Below are 15,449 nucleotides of genomic sequence, written 5' to 3' on the forward strand. Positions count from 1 at the left end.
CCAAATGTTGAGAATATGGAGTAGCTTTTCTTTGGTGAGGAATGACATATGAAAATGCTGCTTTGTGCATGAGACTTCTTTCTATGGGTGGCTCAACACTCTGCAATTAACTTTTCTGGGAAACAAGAGCTACCACAGAAACTGCCACTGTCCTCATTATCACTAGTATAAACACAAAGCAACATGAACAGCGGAGAGGAAAAAAAAAAACAACCCACTCATAAAATCAAACCATTTTGCTCCATGCATCTTTTTCCTAAGAAGAGAACAAGAAAAAGAAAAGCCCTCCATGTGACAGATGTTAGTCAGATGAGCTGATGCAGTCCTAGAAGGTACTTGGATATTGTGTTCATGAAAACAGTGTAAGAATCAATACAGAAGGGAATCCATTTTATCATATTCTATTTCACAGATAAGAGAATCTGGAAGAATTGGTTAAAGCAGGTGAGATGCTAAAAGTGGTGGTGTAGCTGCAGATGGTCTAAAGATCCTAGGAAAGCAAGATTTGTGGCAAAAGGTAATATCCTTTATTAGATTAACCAGTAGAGCTGGAAAAAGCAAACAAGCTTTTGGGCTCAGGGTCTCTTTATCAGATCTGACAGAAGGCAGCAATATTCCAGCTAACTACAGGTTAGATGCAATTGCTCTTAGTTTAATCTAATTATATTAATCAATGCGACCACTTGAGGAAAAAAAGGAGCACCTATAAAGTGGAAAAGGGTGTGAGCAGAAGTGACTGACAGGCTGCTGGTGCTCTGCTGAACCACTTGCAGAAAAGGGTTGTTTGTGCTGGTGACAAAGGGAGAGGTCAGCAGGCAGACTGTAACAGGCTAGGAAGGCAACATCTCCCTTAGATCCAGAGCTTTAGTGTCTAGGGATTATAAGTTTTAATGCCAAGCTTTATCTTTTGGGAACATTTTGTGGGTCTCCTTTGGGACAAGAATGGAGGGGCTCAACTTGCTGCTGTCTCACAAAAGGTACTCTAATGATGAGTACGGTTTTCTGTCCTTTACTGGCTGGCAGTAGGCGCTTTCTAAGACAGCAATTATTTTAGGTTTATTCACACTGTTTCTGTGGGGCTATTTCACGTGCAGGATGAAGCGATGAACTGTAGAGATGTGGGACAAGTACATTCAGGAACAAAGAATTTTGGTGGTTTTGCTGTGGGAAGAAGGGCATTGATTATGCTGTCTGTGCAGTGGTCCTGGCGTATCTCATGTTTGATGCTCTGGCGCTATCTGGTTCTATTTCATGTGTTTTCATCTGCGGATTTACTTCCTGTAATGAGCTGGGAAAGGGAGAGCCTGAAGGTTAGGAGAAGAGACACAGGAAAAAAAATCTTTCAGAGACACTAATTTAAAAGATTATTTTATGTGCGGTTTTTAACATGGAATATTATTGCTACTGGGCACGTGTTTGTGGGAGGAATGCTACTGCAGAGACTAAACCAAAAAGCAGAAAAACAAATTTGCAGCAAACTAATGTGGTCAGAGTCTTTGCAAGTCCTTGTTAATTTCAGTTGCACTAGACAAATACCAAATGAACCTTGATCCTCTGAAAAGTGATTTTCTAAAATTATTGTTGTTGCTGTGTTATCTTTATCATAGCAAATTCAAATCTATTTTGCTGGAAGAGTGACCTTGCTGGATAAAGCAGCTCAGAGCAGGTGCAACAATATCTGCAGGGCTGGCTGAATCTCACAGCTTCTTGGTGCATTTTGGACATCTGCTGGTCTTATTGTATCTGCTCTATAGAGTGAGTTTTTTGGTCTGTATGTTCTTGTGTATGTGCTTGCTTGTAGGGTGCCATTTTTAATGTCAATTGTGGTGCCTAGAAAGCCGATGCCAGTGTAGGAGCAATCCTGGGACCGACTAGAGCAGCAGGGAAGCTGCTCATTCAATTTGCAGTTGTACTTGATGAAGGAATCAAGGTTTTCTGAGCTGCCTGCATTTCTGATAGAAATGTCATCTATGTTTCCTATATACAGCATGGCTTAGTGGTATTATGATTTTCAGACTTGGCTTGTGAAGAAAAACAGCGTATCAAGTCGTTAAAGAGCTGCAGAAAGGTGATCTCTCTCTGCCCCCCACTTTGTTCTTGGCAAACAAGAAGAGGTTGACTAAATGCTGCCTGAAAAGGAGAGCTGGGTGCTTGCTGCATGATGTAGCAGACACGAAAATTTCACATGGATCAAGAAAAAAAAAAAAAGCTGACCGCATTCATTAATAAAAATGCTTTGGAAGCTGTTAAATGCGAAGACCCAGGCTGTGGGTGAGGAAGCGCCTGATCACAGATCACCAGGTAACAGGGGAGGTCTTCTAGGGCAGTGTCACAGCTGCTTGTTGAAGCCGACAACCTACCTTAGGGTTTGTCTGTTCATCTCTCTGGGAGGCAGGATACTGATCTGACTCAGTACTGCTGTTTTTCTTCTACAGAAAACGAGGGGCTTTCCTTGCTTTTACTGGAACGCACGTAATTACGTTTTCATTTACTTTCCCGACTGCAGCGGCAGGCCAGGCATATGCATCAGGGCCCCGAGTGCTGTAACAGTAGGGGAACAAAACCCTGTTCAGGGATCCGTTTTACCCACTCCTACTCCACGCTGAAGGAGATTGGGGAAGCCCCTGAACTCTGCTGTTCAGAGGGGAACAAAACCACTGTTCAGGGATCCGTTTTACCCACTCCTACTCCACGCTGAAGGAGATTGGGGAATCCCCTGCCCTACTCTGTGGTCCCACCAACACCCCACTACCAGTGAGGCGGCCCTTCCTCTAGAAAAGCCGGAGCCTGCAGCAGGAGGGCTGGCTGTGAGGCCTTCCCGCCTCGGAGTGGAGCCCGCCGGGCCGGAGCAGAGGCCGATGCCACCGAGGCCTTGGGGGAGGACGGGCCTGCTGCGCCAACTCCTCTCAGGAAGCAGGGGCGAGAGCGAGACCCGGGGTGGGGGGAGCCGACACACGATGGGCCCTGGGGCAGCGCCCTGCCCCGCCGCCTCCCCCTCCAGGCAGCGCTGTGAGATGCCAGAGCCCTCCTCCGCGCCCGGCCCTGCCGAGGGAGCCCGCCCCGCCAGCGGCTCCTCCTCCTCCCCGGCCGCCGCCGCGCTGCCAGCAGCGGGTCGGGCCTGAGACCCGCGCCCGGCGGCGGGCCTGCTCTGAGCGCTGGCGGAGGGCGGGCGGGGGAGAGGTGAGGAAAATCCAGCAAGGAAAAGCTCCGGAGATCGAGCCCGTCGCGTCACATGAGCTGACAGGATCCGTACGCGCTCCCCTCAGCGCAACAAAGAGCCAGGAACCCTTCTGCCCGCCGCGGGACGGGGCTGCCATGGGACCCTGAGGGCCGGCTCTCACAGGTAAGCGGCGGCCGTTACGGTGTTTGCCCGCCCGCCTTACCTGGCGGGCGAGAGCGCCCCCCCACCTGGCGGGAAGGGCGGGGCGGCGGGGTGGAACCGGCACCCCTCGGCTCCTCGCTCCCCTGCACCCTCTGGGGCTGAGGTGACTTCTCCAAACCTTTGGAGTTTTGTGTTGTTCCTTCCCCCTGCGTGTGCGGCGTTTATCGGGGGGGGGGGGTTATTTGCTTTTAAGCCGGTCGTAACCCCAGCTCCCCCTCGGCGACGGGGAGCGGGATCCGCCGCCCTCGCTTCCCTCCCTCAGCCGCCTTCCCTGCGTGTGAAGGGCGGGCGCCTCCACAGCCGGGGGGCAGGCGGTCTCTGCTGAGGGCACTGGTGCTTCCCGCGACCCTCGCCTGGGTTCTGACTGGCTTCCTATGTGCAGCCGTCGTTAACCTCCGATTCCTTAGTGTTATTCGCTTTTTACGGTGAGCAAACAGTTAACCCCGTGCGGTTTTATGCATTGCCTCCCCCAGTCTTCCACCCTTCTCCCCAGCCGCGTATGGACCAGCACATCGTAACCTTTCTGGCTGTTAAAAAGCACATTAAGGTGATCTTTATTTTTGTCAAGGCGCCATCCCGCTTACGAGCTGCCTTTCCCAAGCCAAATTCCTGCTGGTAGGCAGCCCCTCAGCCGGGACTTGCCCACCGGGTCTGTGACTGGAAGTTGTTGACAGTGGCGTGCACATGGGCCACACGTTCCTCGAGTGAGCGACCTCGCACCGAGGTTTATGGCTGGAAACTCTCGGTGGGAGACCAGGGTGGGTGAAAAACATCCCAGCAAGGCTGGCGTCTGAAGCCTCTTCTTTGGGAAATGCTCTGCCCCGTTTTTGCTACGTGTGGGTGCTGAGAGTGTGGTGCTGGGTTGGGTGCTGGGGGTGTAGAGGTGAGGAGCAGTTTGTGGGGGTCCTGAGGAGGTGGGCTGGGGGTGCAGGGAGCTGGGGTGGCATGGGAGCAGGCAGGAGGTCGGGGAAGACCTGGCAAGGGGAAGGTACAAGTGATAGGAATGGGGACTGTGGGCAGCCTGGGCAGGGGACTGAGTCTCGAGTGCTCTCCCCTCTTTGTGTGTATGGCATGGTGTGACGCTGGTGAAGGGAATGGTTTATGTGTGAGGGCTGTTTGTTTTTTTTTTTTAATTATTTCATGGTCTTATTCTTGGCTTGCTGCCCTCTCTGCTATGATATGGAAATAATCTGCTCCTGGGCACGGCTGGCATCTTCCCTCTTATGCCAAGCAGCCGCCTGGCTTGAGTCTTAACACCGGTGCCCGTTAACCTTGGCTCTGTCCAAATGGGAGTCTCTGGGAAGGAGTCTTCCCTTGCATGTTATCTTGGCTGGTGGGGACAGAGAAGAAACCACAGTTCCCTTTCAGAGGGAGGTGCTAGGCTGGCCTTGATAGTTGTGTTAAATCTCTTTAAATCAAAACTAAAATAAAGCTACGAGGTGAGGAGAAACAAGCCACCCACTGCCCTCTGGGTGTCTGGTGCCTACAGTGGCAGAAACAGTTCATTTGCTTTCAGGTGATAGGGCAGGACTGTGATTCAAGCAGCAGGAGAACAATTGCACACCAGGGAAGTGGTGTGGGGAGAGGGAAAGACAAGAGTGTGCAGCACCTTCCCATGCAGCTAATGGGTCCTGAGATGTTTCACAGTCTCTCACTGCAGGCTTTGGAAAGAAAGTGGTTGTATGAGTGAGGAGGTTGGGCAGATGCTGCTGTCAGTGTCAGCTGCTCAAAGGCTACTTAGCCTGCCTGTGCCATCCCCACCCCAGCATTTTTAAGGAGTAGCATTGGGGTCCTTTTTGGTGTCTTTTAGGGTAAACCAAATTTTCAAGCTGAAGCATGTCTTCGTGCAGACTTGGACCTGGAGTTTATTTTTATTGAAAGGCACGAATTTTATGTATTGTGACTTCAGTTAAAGCAGCAATTGCTCCAAAACAGGGCAAAACTATGAAAGCAGACAATGCTGGTTTTAATTGCTCATTTTTCCCCAACATCTTCTTTCTCCAAGATTCCTGTTATGATACCCCTCTCTTCGTGTTTCTTGGTCATAGTGGGGAACAGACTGGAACTTGCCAATAGCCAGCTCAACTTCTGTTGATTAGGGCTTAGAATGTGACTTTTTTAATACAACCAGCTATGTCACAAGGGCCTAGACTGGGACCCTGACAGTTTGTTTCATGTGTGTCATTAGCTGCCATGGAAAACTGCGGGTGACAATCTGTGTCTTCACAAAATAGGAGAAAAAGTTGGCTTGTCCCCTAGAGTGGATGGGAGGTTTGAAGTGAAAGTTTGTTCATCTGTCCCTTCCCTTCAAAAAAATGTACAGCACGTTTTTGAAACTGAGTCATCAGGTACAATTTATAATAAGTATTTTTAAGCTGTCATGAATTTGATGTGCTTTGGCCGCATGCTTGCTGGAAATTGTAAGACAGTTGTTCAGATTTGCCCTGGCTGGGTTTGAAAAGGTGATGAGGAACTTCCCATGCTGCAACCCTTTTATATCTCAGCACAGCAGAATTGTCATAAAAGGGGTGGAACGTTTTGATGCCCTGTGCTCTGGGCATACTGGGAAGAGAACGTGCAAGGCTTGTCCATCAGCCAAGCTTGTGCTGAAGGGTGTGCTGTCTCCCACTGATGGATTCTCTCTGAGCTGTGCCGCTTCTTGAGAGATGTAGCACAGGGCTGGATATGTGGTGTGTGGAGGGCAAATTCCCTCCAAAGTCACTTTGTCATGGAAGACATAACAGAGTTGCACAGATTCAGGGATGATTATTAGTGTCTGATGACCTGGCCAAGATTGTGTAATGACACTGAGTAACAGATAAAAGGTTTTATATCCCATAAACTTGGTTTTCCCTTCAGGGTGAACCACAAGGCTTTGACAGCCCTCTGGTAACTGCAAACAGGTGCCAACGTTAATCACTCAAAATAAGTCCTTAAAAATAACAAAAGACACAGGCTACAGGCAGGAAAGGGAAAGAAGAGCTAATTGCTATTTTCTCAGTGTATTTTTTTAAATCACATTTAATCCTGCATATATGATTGTGCAAGTGACCCAGCAACTCCAGCAGTTTATTCATTTATTTAAAACAGCTTCGTAGTTCACCTTGAAAACCACTTCCTGCCATATGGTTATATTATTTCCTTGTGCCACGTTTTTGCTAATTATCAAGACCATTTGCTTTAAAATAGGTGTTTTTAATTTCACAGCCTTGTCTGCCTCTCCTGCTTGATCCTGCCCTGGAGTCAAGAGGCTGTGTCTGTTCATTCTCCATGGCAACAGGCTGTGATTTACTTATTTCAATTTAATTAAAAAGCAGCTATCAAATTCTAGGCATCTTATATGTTCCTTATATTAGGAAAATATCAGTGGATCAGTCTCCACAACAGAACTACCAACCTCAAAAATAAAATTCTAAGCCTGAGCCACTGGTTTCTTTCCCAGCCCATCCCTTTTGGAAGAATTGAGGTGGGGAAGTACGTGCTGTGGCCCGCCCTCAGGTGGAGTGGATGGGGCCACTGCACTGGGGTCATGGTAGGAGTCAAATTCTGGACTCCTGTAGGGTCGGGGTGCCAGTTTAAACCACAGGATTACTCAGGTTGTGTTTCTCCTCCTGCTGTTGTGTAGCTTTTGGGAAGTTTTGGGGCTTGATGGGTTGGCATGAACACCCCAGACCTTGCCTGTAAAGAGAAGCATGGGTTGCGTGCTCTGTGCATGGATTCCCGTCTGCTAGAGTGGGTGCTCTCTGTAGCACCTACATCTGTTGAGCCATTTTCAAGGCTAGTGTGAGGTTATGATGCTATTGCTGGCTTGGATGAAAAGAGCACAAAGTATCAGTGGGCACAAACATCTGTACTTGCTGCAGTGAAAATGCAGAAAATGGCAGTTCTGCTAGAAATGTGATGGTGTTTATCAGCTCTCCCCTTGTGAGAGATTTTACAAGTCAAAATCCTTTGTGTTATGCTTGATTTTTTTGGTCTATTTTGAAGCCTATCTGTTTTTGATGCGTGCGTGATACGGCTGTTGGTTTTAAGCTGGTCACAGCACAGAAGTCCACAACGCTCTGTTGGTCTCAGCATGGCTGGTATTTGTATGCAGGCTAGAAATGAAGGTCTTAATCCTAAATTAGTTTTCAAAGTGCTGTGGTTGTACAAATACTGGTTTGTGTTAGTCAGGGATAAGAAAATGTATAGGCAATGACCAGGCAGTTGTTGGCCAAAGAGGGGCTGGTGTCTAAAAAGAACCTTGGGGGTGGATGGATGAGTGTGGTGATTTTACTAACCTTCAGGTGTTAGGTTTGGTAGTAAATGGACACATTGGGACCAGTGTAATTAAGAAGTGCCAAAATTAATGCTCCTTTTTGTCTTCAATACCAACACCCCAGTTCTCAATAGGATTATTTTCCCTTGAAGGGACTGTTGAGATGACTCAGCCTTTGGAGTACCTGCATGCCAGTGGTGTTTTGCTCCTAGGAGAAGCTGGGCCTGCTGAATTGTATAACCAGACTTGGGTGCTATTTCTGAGCTCTGCTTATGTGTGGAAGAAGAAAAGTTGGCCATGCATTTTTATTAAGCCTTAAGGAGCAGTTATCATCAGAAGAGTGCCTGCACAAAACTGCACCTTCCCCCCCCCCCTTTAGTGTTGCTACTCCAGGTGCTTTTTCAAAGTCACCTGTGGCGATTTTAACAACAGACATGGATTTTTGCTCCTTCTTACCCTGCCAAAGCCCTTGAGGCTGTGGCAGAGAATGTTGAAATCTCTCCTGGCTTGCTTATCTTCATGGATTAAAATTATGTACTGAGTTTCTAGCTGCAGATTCCTGGTGATCATGCACCAGCTGGTAAGACCCTCTTTGAGCCCATGAGGGTAGCAGTTAAGCATGTGTTTACTAGGAAAGTGAGCATGTTTGGTCTATGGGATGCTGAGCGGCAAATCTGAGATCTCATGGTGGTGTTCCTAATAATAACAGAGTAAACCCAAGCAAGACCTCAATGCAAGCTTTTGTTTGTTACTCTATTTAAGCAGATACATTTGAGGAATTTATATCCAGTCGGTAACATCCTTAATTCTTTATTACTGGTTTTACTAGAGTACAAGCATGATCTGTATTCTTTAAGAGTTCATCTGTTCCTCTTGCGTATCCAGCTTTGAAGTAGACCTTGCTGATATTAATTTCTATATAGCCTGTAACTTCATCTATAAAATGAAGGGAATGCTTCATACAGGCAGCTGTGAAGTTACATTTATTGTCTGTAAATTGCTTTTAGTAATTGAGCAGAGGAGGTGGAGAGGAATAAAGACAGTGGAGTAAATGGGCTTGTTTGTTTTTTTTTTTTAATCAAAAAGAACTGCATTATTTTTGTTCATCTGATGATGTAGAAGCTGCTGGGGGAAAAAATGCTTTATCAAGAGCACCATGAAACTAATTGTTAAGTTTGTAATGAAAATAGACATTTCTGAGCACAGTGATGAAGGCAGCCATCTTGTTTGATAACAGAGTCCAATTTAGAAATAGGCACAATTATGATTCGAAATCCTGCAGAACCTCTCATATTCCTGTCTGCTTTGGGTCTTCTCAGTTTTAGTGTCATTCTTTACCTACCCAGCTGCTTTCATCATCCAGAAATGCAACTGGTGAGTAGAGCCTTATAATAGGTAAAACTCCCTGTTTCAGGATTATTAGCAAGCACTTCTGTTGCAGGTTTTTCAGCCTGGCCCCTTGTTTTGTGCTGATTGATGTACTTGCTGGGTGAAATCAAAGCTTCAAACTGGCGAGGATGGATTTTCTTACTGTGGCTGAACCAATCTAACCACTTGCTGCTTCTAAGAGGGGTGGATGTGCCTTGGTCGTGGCTCTGTGGCTGTATTCCTTGCCTTGTGCCCACTCTGGTACTAAGCAGATCCAGCTTGTTCAGCTTTGGGAAAGCTGACTTGCCCAGAAATATAAAAAAGTGAATAGTTTTCTCCTGGGACAGAGAGCTGAACCTGCTCACCAGGTTCAGGCTAGTATCAGAGCTGCCACGCAGGAGGGGCAAGATTTGTTTTCCCAGCAGTGAAAGGTAGGGAATGAAAGAAAGGTGGAAGTGGGGCCCCCTTTTTTGGCAGCAGTGAACTCTTAGCCTGGTTCAGCTGTAATGTGAAGCCTCGCCCTCAGCCTTCATTTTCAAGTCCCTCCCTTCCCCTCTGCTCCTCTCATTCTTTCCCTGGGATGTACTTGTGTGCCTCCAGATGCTGACTCCATTCCCAAACAGTATTTTCAAAAGCGAGGAAAAAAGAGAAAAGGTTGAATTTCACTGCCTCTGCAGTTAAAGGCATATCATAGTTCCCAAAAGCCCATTACTAACAGCCCACTGCTATGAGCCTAATAATAATAATAGTTATTATTATTAGGCTCATATGTTATTATTAAAGGATCCAAAAAATAGTAGCCATAATCCTCACCTGTGAGAGAGAAAAAAGAGACTGGCTGAGGAGATACTTGCAGGCTGTTTGTGAAAGAGCTTCCCTAAACATGGTGATGGCTGTTTGGACTGAAGACTTGGAGTTGGTGGGACCAGGTGGTCCCTGAAGCCTCAGATAGATGGCAAGGACAGGGAAATGTCCAGAGAGTGTTCTGCACGCCAGTGGGGAACCAAGCTTGAAGCTGAGTACCACACAGCAGGAGGAAGTTTCTTTATCTCTGAACTGTGACTCACAATTGCTCCAGATACTGCTACCTGATTTTCAGGCATCAGCAGAAACTGGGAAGCCCTTGTGGGACTCTGCTGTGGTAGTACAGAAGGGTGCCTTCTTGCTCCAGGGATGTGATGCAGCTAGGGGCATGCACAAGCTCAGCCTGTGTGGGAACTTTGCTCCTCCTGATTGGCACGAGCAGTGTTCCTGCTGTGGCTTTGCCAGTGATGGATCCATCAGATACACCATCTGCATTAGCCCTGGCTGACGGCAGGGTAGGGGCATGTGTCACCTAACAAGATGCATGCCTGAGCGTCTACTTAGCGGGGGCACGGTGCAGGTCAGAGTGTGCATTTGGGAGACTAGATGGAGGCGTCTGTTGGCCTATAGTGATTGCTTTATGGCTAAAGGAGCAGATACTGTGTCTGTCTGGTGAATTTTATACAGCATGAAGGTGAAGATGATGTCAGTGAAGAGTAGTGTGCCAGAGGCAACGGGATGCCATGAGCCTGTGTGTCTGTGCACCTACGTGTGAACTGCTGTACCTGGCAGGAGGGGAAGGTTGCAGTCAGTCTGGTGCACAAATTAAAAGTACTTGTGCAGCCATTTTCAAATGAGGAAGGTAGTAGGGACGGATGAGGGAATTTACTCCAATTTGAGAGTTTTTAGAGATTTGTTTCATGCTGTACTGCAGTTGGTTGGGGTTTTTTTTAAAGCATTTAAGCCTAAATTCTTCTTGTTGGTATGTGAAAGCATTATGGCAAGAGAAAGATTATTGGAGGGTTGTGTTGCTTTGCATGGTAAGATTATACACTGGGTGGCTGTTACAGTGGATTTGTGTTCCAAGGATGGAGTGAATAAAGGAAAGAACCAGCGTATTGATATTAAATAATGGTGCCATTGGATATGCTAAGCACAGTGTCTTTGTTTTCAAGGATATATATTTTTTTAAATCTGACACATTTATAAGCCAGCTGCAATAATTTTTTTAAAGACATTTTTAAGAGAGGGGGCAATATAGAAAATGCTGTAAGTAATCGCATTGAGGAGTATGTTTTTCTTCCACCCCCTTCCCTGCACATGCATGCAGCCTCTGGGGAAGATGTTAGTGCAGGAGCTGGATAATGGGGGTCTTCTCCAGAGCTGCCACTGTTGTGATTGATGTAGTGGGGATGAGCTGGGGGATGTGGACAGATGCACAGGCTGTCTGGGGTTTCATCTCTGCAGTCTTCCTTTTTTCCACTCCTCCTGGATAGAGAGATGAATGCTGCAATTTTGTCTTCCACCTACATCTCTTTCTCATCTCCTGTAAATACTTGCTGGGGTTTTTTTGTTGTTGTTGGCAAATCTTCAATTGTGCTTGTAATGGGTGACTCTCCTCCTGTGCTGCTTAACCTGGCTCATGATGGTGGGTGTTCCTGTAAGCCAGTCTTTTCCTGGATCTCTGCTGAATTTTCATGCAGTCTGCCCAGTTTGGGGGCTTCTCAGCTGTTGCATTGGTTGCTTTCGTGAAGATCCAGGTGTCATAGCTGACTCCAGCAACGCTCCAGCTGCTCTGAGGGGTGCAAAGGAATGCAGTGAAAGAAGCAGCCGTTCCAGGGCCCTGTTTGTCTTCAGACTGGAAATGCTGAGGGCACATTAGAGATCCTGTGTAAGACTACAATAATTAAATAGTGCTGGGGAGAGAGGGAGTAGGAGAGCATGTGATGGTCACTTCAGATAGATTAACAAAGAGGGGCTATTATGGTGCCAGCAGAAGACATCCTTCTGTGGAGGTTCCTAGCCGGGAAATATTTTAAGAAGCTGTCCCAGAGAATGAAAGTCCAAAAGGTCTGTGCTAGAATTAATTGCCCAGATACCACTGGAGGAGCAGCTTGGAGAAGGGAGCTCATACATGAGCTGGGTGTGGCAAAGAGAGGGAAATGGGAATTTCCTGACTTTTGTTTGCAAGGCTCAAATGTAGAAGGAATTTTAAAAATAATAGGTGGAAAGATGAACTAAAATTAATAGGTAGTTCCATGGGTTTTTTTGGTTTTGTTTTGTTTTTTTTTTTAATTTTCTTTTTTGCCCAGTGTGCTCCTGGCTGGTTTAGTTGAACATCAGTTGAAGCAGTACAGAGCATGTTTGGGAACTAAAGACATTAAGCAGAGAGAGAGAGGGAGTGAATCTGATTAGCTCTGCTTTTCGTGCATTAAGCAGAAAGATGGGCTGAAATGTGATTGCAAACAGATAACAGCAGCAGGCTCCCAAGGCACCGCCATGACCCAGCCGTATGGGGTGATGATCTAACCATGCCATAGAACCTTTCTTGTAATAGAAGCTCCTTGTTTTTATGTTGTGGCTTCTGTTGTACTTTCTAATTACCCTATTCATCGCTGTCTGCCATTTTGAGCCTGGCCACGTGGCATGGCCCAGCCCCCTGGAATGTGTGCCCTGGTGAGCACTTCTGCCCTGAATAGTAACCGGAGCTCCGGTAGCCAAAGGGTGGGAGAGAGGAGGTGCCAAGGCTCAAGAGTCCGAGCTATTTTTCCCCTTATTTCCAATAATAATGGAAGTAACGGCAGCTGCTTTTGGCATGCTGGCAAAGATGAGTGCTGGCGTTGCATGTAAAGCTTTTAACTTCCCTCTGAAAGTGCAGGTATTGGGCTTTGTTGGAAGAAGGTTCTTAGTGACTTGAAAAAAGGGGCATCTATCAGTACTGCTTATAAATAATAAATGAAAGCTTGCTTTGCTACACCAGCCACTTTCTCAGCACAGTAGCAGAGATCTTGAAGCCACTTCCAATCTGTGACTTCTCCATGTGGAGAAAACACAGCAGGAAAAACAGGCTGGCAGAGGCTTGGATGGTACAGGCTGGAACTGGCACTGCTGATAGAGCATCCAACATCTCTTCATACTGCTGGAGGAATTTTCTGTGTCCATGTGATGACCCCTTCCCCAAAACCAACCTGCCTTTGCTTCTCTCCACCTGAGACTGTTACTGATGGGAAGACTAAAGAACCATTTCCAAAACTGGTGTGGGGGAATGCAAAGAGAATGGGAAGAACAGTGCTCTCTCTTTCAAAATGTCTGCACAAAGCATAGTAGTAAGCAGCTTGCACATCTGCATGTACATATGTATTGTAAGGCCAGAAGGGGTAGGTCAGACTAGTGTTTCTATGACCTTTTCTCAACTGTGTCTTGCCTTTCCTGCCTGCTGCCTTTCCTTGCCTGTCAGGGGACTTCTGCTTGCTTCCTGTTGACCTGCAGGGCTGCAGGCAGCCTCCCTGCCCCTGTGGCAGCTCCCAGCTCTGGGTCTGAGCCCAAGCTAATAATCCCAACAGATTTTACTAGCTTGTACTCTCCTCTGTGCCTTGCTGTAGGGGAGACAGTGTGTGGGGTTTTGGTTGGCATGATATTGGCTCTGAGATTCCACCCATTGGCATCTGTGTGAAACCCAGACCTCGTAATAAGCACTGGCTGAGCCTCTGGTTAGAGCCTGGCTTTGCTCAGGGAGGCCTTTTGCTTCTCTGCCTGCAGGTGACCAGCTAGCACAGATGTCATCCAGACACACCTGATTGTCCCTGGCTGTCCAGATGATTGCCAGCGGTATGGGGTTCGGGTGGAAGCAGGAGATGTTGATAGCCAGGAAAGGAAATACTCATCAGGTATCAGAGAGGGTAATGAAGATTTCCTCTCACCACTCTCCCCACACATCAAAGCACACTTACAAAAAATAGACTGTTCATCTTTGACCCCCATTAATGACTGGCTTGGTCTGTGTAGGAGTTTTATGAGGCTGCTGCTGCTCCCACAGAGTTTAATTATTTAGAGCATGAGGTGGAGGTTTGTGCTTTCACTGCTGCTGGTGCAGGGTTCAGGCCCTCCTGATGGGCTGGGGGGTTGGTTACAAAGGCAGTCTGGCTGCTCTGCAACCGCTTGCTCCGGGGAGCCTAAGGGAGGTGTGAGCTGCTGCTGTGTAGTCCTTGTCAGGGCTGGGAGCTCATCCTTCTCATTGTGCAAGCTCCACATGATTGTGTCATGTTGAATTCAAGGTCTCTCCTTATCTTCAGGGTACTTAATGGTCCAGACATACCTTAAATGACTACCTGAAGCTGCTGGATGGGCATGCTTGTGGAAGATCCTACTTGTGCTGCCCCACAGTTGGTGATACAGAGGCTTCAGGGGCTGGTGTAAGACTGGCAGCAGCAGTGTTTATCAACCCTAAGCTACAGGCCCTTCCCATTCCCTGCAACAGCATGCCTTTACCTGCTTTCTTTCTGCTAACAGCCCCCTCCCATTTCCCCCAGCTCCTGTTCTGCACTGTAGCAACCACTTTTCCTACTGTGAGATCCCATCTTCAGCCTGCTGCTCCCTTCCCTTGCTGTACATCAGCTTGTTCTCTTGCATTCCCTCCTTCCCCCATCCAGCTCTTCTCTGCTGTTAATCTTCCCAAGACTTGGGAACACCTGACAGATGTAAAAACCAACTAGGTGACTGACTGATGTGCCTGGAGACCTTTGTGCAGCTCGTGTTCCCAAACAGGCCTTTCTAGCTCTGGCCTGCTAGAACAGGAGTATTTCCCTGATGTCCTGCTGACCAGCCAGCTTTCCGCTTTTAGTGGGAAGGTGCCTGGCTCCAGGTTGGTTGACTGGGATGTGGGCTGGTCTGATATGTCAGCTGGCCAGCTGGAGGGTCACACTGATGATGCTTGCCTTCTGGCTGCTGCTGGAACAGGTAAATTCCTCTTGGGATTGTGCCATCTCTTAGGTTGGCAGGTCCTGAGGGCTTGCAAGTGCTCATTAGTGCTGAAATGAAACAGCAGCAACTGTTTGGTGCAAGACTGTAAGTGGAGGCTTGTTTCAGAACAGAAGTGGTTGATATTGGTGGATCTGAGTTTGGCTGATAGCAAAATAAATTTATGGGTGGACTGGGAAGCCTTGTTTAATGTGGAAGGTTCACACTATATATTTCTTGTACTGTGCCCGTCAATAATGAAAATGCCTATCACAAGCTAGCAGGTCACCTGGTGTATTGCTGCTTCTGAAGGCTGAGCTCGTTGTGCATGCTGGGGCTCACTTCTGTACTACGTCTGCTGCCATTTCCTACCCCCTGAGCTCAGGGACCACTTGAACCTTCACCTTCTTGCATCTGCTCTCCTGCCGTCTCCTTGTACGTGCCTGATCTCCTGTTTTCTACTGTAGCAAGGGCCTGTGCAGGCTCTTGGTTGCATGCCAATGGGCTCTTCATCCTCTCCCTGTTTACCCTGGTTTCTCTCTTCCCACTCCTTTCCCACTTCCTATTTCATTTCCTTTGGTATAGAACTAACATTCCAAGTTGTGTTGGGAGACTGGGTTGAGCTGAAATGACAAAAAGAGGGTGGAGGGGAGGAAGGGGTTTATACTGGTAGCTGTGAGT

At 47.5% G+C, this 15,449-nt stretch overlaps 1 protein-coding gene across 7 annotated transcripts in view; it reads left to right on the forward strand.

The window, feature by feature from the left end:
• Positions 1–3,100: 3,100 nt before the first annotated feature.
• TCF20 (transcription factor 20) overlaps positions 3,101–15,449 on the forward strand; it is a 130,029-nt gene continuing 117,680 nt past the window's right edge. For all 7 annotated transcript variants that reach the window (XM_034062748.1, XM_034062743.1, XM_034062747.1 and 4 more), the window contains exon 1: positions 3,101–3,343. The gene's annotated coding sequence lies outside the window, so the exon portion shown is untranslated. The remainder of the gene's footprint in view (positions 3,344–15,449) is intronic.

The sequence above is a fragment of the Melopsittacus undulatus genome, chromosome 5, assembly GCF_012275295.1.
Source record: "Melopsittacus undulatus isolate bMelUnd1 chromosome 5, bMelUnd1.mat.Z, whole genome shotgun sequence".
Classification (NCBI taxonomy): domain Eukaryota; kingdom Metazoa; phylum Chordata; class Aves; order Psittaciformes; family Psittaculidae; genus Melopsittacus; species Melopsittacus undulatus.